Consider the following 4,584-nt stretch of genomic DNA (forward strand, 5'->3'; position numbering starts at 1 on the left):
TTGAAATGTTCTACTGGATGTCCAAAACAAGCAAGCGAACTTTGGCATAACTCGAATGGAAAATGTAAATATTTGATCGTGGATGCCAAACAAGGGTGTTGCGCGAATTTATACATTTAATTTCGTATATCGAAATGCTACATTTCTATTGTCGCCTCTTTGATGGTAAAGTTGCACTGGAACTTCCTTTTCCGTACTTAAGAATTTCTTGGTCATAACTCAGTCTATGGTAATATTGGCTGAGTGTGTTGCGACGGCTCAGATGACCCATACACTGAAACCACTTGTGATTATAAAATGCCATATATTGGGAAAATAGAGGAAGGGAGGGGGTGTCGGAGTTAAATGTGACCTTCTTGGCATAACTAGTAATGAATGATTTGTTTAACCATATTATTTCCGCGGGAAATGAATATAACAAGTCTGAGATGTATTTCTGTTTATGTGATCTTTACCCTTTACCACACAGGATAAAGTTTGTTGCTTTGTCTTAAGTAGACGACATTCACTCTAAACGACAGTCTTATCAACAACTTAAAACAGATTTAAACTTCTTTTGGTGCAAACTTGAAAATTTGTCAAGCCAGCAACAATTAAAACTATGTCGGTCAAGATGCTCACAAGTTAGTGAGTATCGACACGAAATCCCTTCAAAATAATTAATTTCATGATAAAATGTTTTCGGAAAATGTAATTGTTCTTGAAAAAGCGTAGATATGTAATTTTTTCAATTAATTTAGAGGGACTAGGTCGATTAACAGTAAAATCAGTTGATTGAATTAAATATTGATTAAGGATTGAGTGTATAAAAATAACTAGAAAAACTTTCAATATCTGAAACTTCAGTCAATTGATAAACCTCACACATATCGTTTGTTTTTTCGGCCTTGGTCCAAACCAAGACGTTTTTATATAATATCTGTCGCTTCAGTCTTAATGTAATTAAATTTTGAGTAATTATGTTTTCTTTACCGCTTATTATTATGTCCAATTACGATGGTCAAAACATGTATCTAGCAGGGCCCAAACGTTGCACCTTCCGCGTGTTAGGCGGACGAGATAACCACTACACTACACATACCTGGTAATACTGAGATTCCTAAGAGATCTAGCTTATTATTATGTCCAATCACGATGGTCAAAACATGTATCTACCAGGGCTCGAACCCGGGACCTTCCGCGTGTAAAGCGGACGTGATAACCACTACACAATGAATACTTGGTTATTCTGAGTTTTCGAAGAGATCTAGCTTATTATTGTGTCCAATAACGATAGTCAAGTCATGTATCTACCAGGGCTCGAACCTGGGACCTTCCGAGTGTAAAGCGGACGTGATAACCACTACACCATAGATACTTGGTTATTTTGAGTTTTCGAAGAGCTCTAGCATTATTATTATGTCCAATCACGATGGTCGAAACAAGTACTTCTGTAATTAACTAAAATTAACATACTTAGACTTAATTGTTTCTGATTAGACTAGCCGATCGCACACCCTGAATACTTAATTGTTAAATTAAGAGTATTCCGAAAAGTAACTTCGCTCTAGTTTTTCAGTTAGAGGTGGTTAAATATCACGAAAAACCCCATGTTAATCTCCATAGGAAAATTGGTAAAAGCATGTGAATTTTGATTTAACGTTACAAAAGAGTATCAAGTCATATCTACAAGGGCCTACCGGCCCTGTAGAATAGACGGAAGACCAGTGGATGGTGGTGTTAGAAGCCAATGATACAGATTGGTGTCTATGTGGAATAGACGGAAGACCAGTGGATGGTGGTGTTAGAAGCCAATGATACAGATTGGTGTCTATATGGAATAGACGGAAGACCAGTGGATGGTGGTGTTAGAAGCCTGTGTAAGTGCGGACTGGTGTCAATGTGGGATTGACAAAGAATAGAAGATGGTGGTGGTGGAAGCCAGAAAAGTACCAGACTGGTGTTCAAATGGGATGGACGAAGACCAAACATGGTGGTGTGAGAACTCAAGTATAGAGTAGCCAACGGAGAGAAATACAATTTTCCAAATTTCTGTGAACTGTCAATGCGGTCCGGAAATTGGGAACACGTTTGCTCCGATACGCAAACTGCGAACGCGGTCACGTGGGTGTAACAACGGACAGACAGACAGACACACACACACACACATACAGACAGACCGACAGACAGACACGGCCGTTACAGAACCTCTCCTGGACTACGTCACACGGAGAGGTTAAAATATATTTTCAAAATTGAAGAATATAGAACATTTATTTTGTATCAAAAAATATTATGGTGCTAAGATTGCTTTAGAAAAATCCAAACGGCTAGGTATTGATAAAAAAGACATGTGTAAGCTATTTGTAGATGAGATAATGTTTTACATGTTTTAAATGAGGCTAAAACTTCCACTATTGTGTCTAAAAAAGTGTTGACAATGTATATTTTTTAAATATGACGGAATTGCGGTTGATACGATAGCGCCCTATTTGCGAAAAAAAACCTTTTTTAAACAGTTGAATCACTCTTTGATGATAGAATTTCTAGAGTGGGATATAGACCGAGTGGGGAAAGGTGAAGCTCCGCCCATTGACATGCGCGGTAGCCACTGGATGTTTTACTTCCAACAGCAACACGTAGATGGCGGGCAAATCTATACTTTGGCGCTAAATTTAAAATGCTTCGTTTTACAACATTGGTTTTCATATAGATAATGTTAGTTCAAATCTTAATAAAAAGGTGTTAAAATATAGATTTTAAAATATATTTCTCACCATGTTTTAAACACAACATACACATTGATTATTACTAAACAATAGAAATTACTAAACAATAGAATTAAATATATTTAAGTTCATGATTTTCGCTATATTAAATGTATAATTATGGGAGTAGTTTTCCTTTAGGATTTAAATTTATTATTTCTTAAATAAATATGGGTTTTAAATAGCCATTTTCGAGTTTCAGAAACACAGAAATTAAGGCATATTTCCCAAATAATCTCAACGTTAGGAAATTTATCAGTGGACCGAGCAATGAAGGCATAAAATGATAGTACCGGCACTTCCGTCTTTGCAAGGTAATGTCTTGTTCTATCAATGAAAGAATAATAGTTTTCTAATGACCAGATCGTTTGAATGTTGCTGAACTCCTACTTAATTGACTCCAAACCCATCCGCACAGCAACTCAAACTAAAGATTTGGGTACTATATTCGACGCTAAGTTTCGTTTTTGTAGGCACGTCACCAAGACTATTGAAATCTCTGCATCATTTCCGAATCATATATTTAAGCCTAGTTCGTTCCATGTTGCTGTTTGGTTGCGTTGCCTGGGGTAGCTGTAGCCAATTTTTCCTAAAAAAACAGTAGAAGCAGTTCAGCGTAGTTTTATAGAGTTCAGTCATAAATACTTTTTCCCTAAAGCTACTTATAATTATGGACTATTATTGGCAATCCTGGATCTCCTCAAAATTAATGACTGAATCATGTTACTTTTACTCACAAGTTAGCTCATAGCATTCTCCAGCTCTCGACTCTATTAAATGCTCTTAATTGTTCTGTTCCTTAACATTTGCGCAGCCCAAAATACATTTTACAAACGCAGTATAACAATTAAGATGCAAATGCAATTCCTTAACTAGCGTTTTTGATCTTTTCTCGAACAACTTATCTGTTCATAAAATAATTCGACTGTAATTATTGAATGTTACTAAATGTTAAAAGAAGAGAGAAGAAAAACATCACTGATTTACTACTTTCTTTTTTCCAATTTAAATTTGTACGCGTGACTTTTTCATTTATGCGTAATTCTCTTGATATTTTGTATTGAAAATGTGCACCAAGTGTATAATCTCGTGAGTTGTTTTACAACTTTTTTATACACAATAAACATTCAATTATAATTTTTCTCTGAATTTCTTTGGTAGAAATAATAATGAAACTCCCAAATGCAGATCAATTGAAGCCCCTATGATGAATAAAAGAATGAACAGCGGAAATGTATAATCAGTTTAAATTTAGTAAAATATATCTTGCTTGCTTGTTATCAGGGTTGTTTTTGTGATTTATTGAGGTTAATTCCGGGATGAGGAGAGAAGTCGTTGTAAAGTACGGCGCCTGAAGTTACTTGAATTGCCCAAAAATGTAAATAATCACGATTATGAAATAGAATGAATGTATGTTAAACTTGTTTTGCTTCGGCTATATTAATGCAAAGTTAAGACAATAACAAAACAAGTTTAACATACATTCAGTCTGTTTCATTATCGTCATTATTAACGTTTTTGGTAGCTAAATTGACTTTCAGCACCGCACTTTACAAAACAACTTTCTTCATCCTGGAATTCACTGCAAAAATTCAGAGAAAAATGATCCTTCAAACAAAATAGCCATTAGAACAGTATTATTCTTTCATCGAAAAAACAAGACACGATTTTTCAAAGAAGCAAGTGCAGTTATTTTCAATTTAGGCATCATCGCTCGGTCAATAAATAATTTTAACCATTTTTCCTGACGTCGGGATTAATAATATTACATGTAAATATTTTATTGTTTAGCAATAAACATTGTGTATGTTGTGTTTAAAACATGGTGGGAAATATA

The 4,584-nt window shown here is 35.0% G+C and overlaps 1 non-coding gene across 1 annotated transcript; it reads right to left on the bottom strand.

Annotated features, from left to right (window-relative positions):
• Window positions 1-1,284: 1,284 nt before the first annotated feature.
• Window positions 1,285-1,357, bottom strand: TRNAV-UAC (transfer RNA valine (anticodon UAC)). Its single transcript has one exon. It is a non-coding gene; the product is annotated as a tRNA-Val (tRNA).
• Between the last annotated feature and the right edge of the window lie 3,227 nt (window positions 1,358-4,584).

This window comes from Phalangium opilio, unplaced genomic scaffold (genome assembly GCF_054372755.1).
Source record: "Phalangium opilio isolate 3A_F unplaced genomic scaffold, DU_Popi_V2 ptg000387l_1, whole genome shotgun sequence".
NCBI classification, from domain to species: Eukaryota; Metazoa; Arthropoda; class Arachnida; order Opiliones; family Phalangiidae; genus Phalangium; species Phalangium opilio.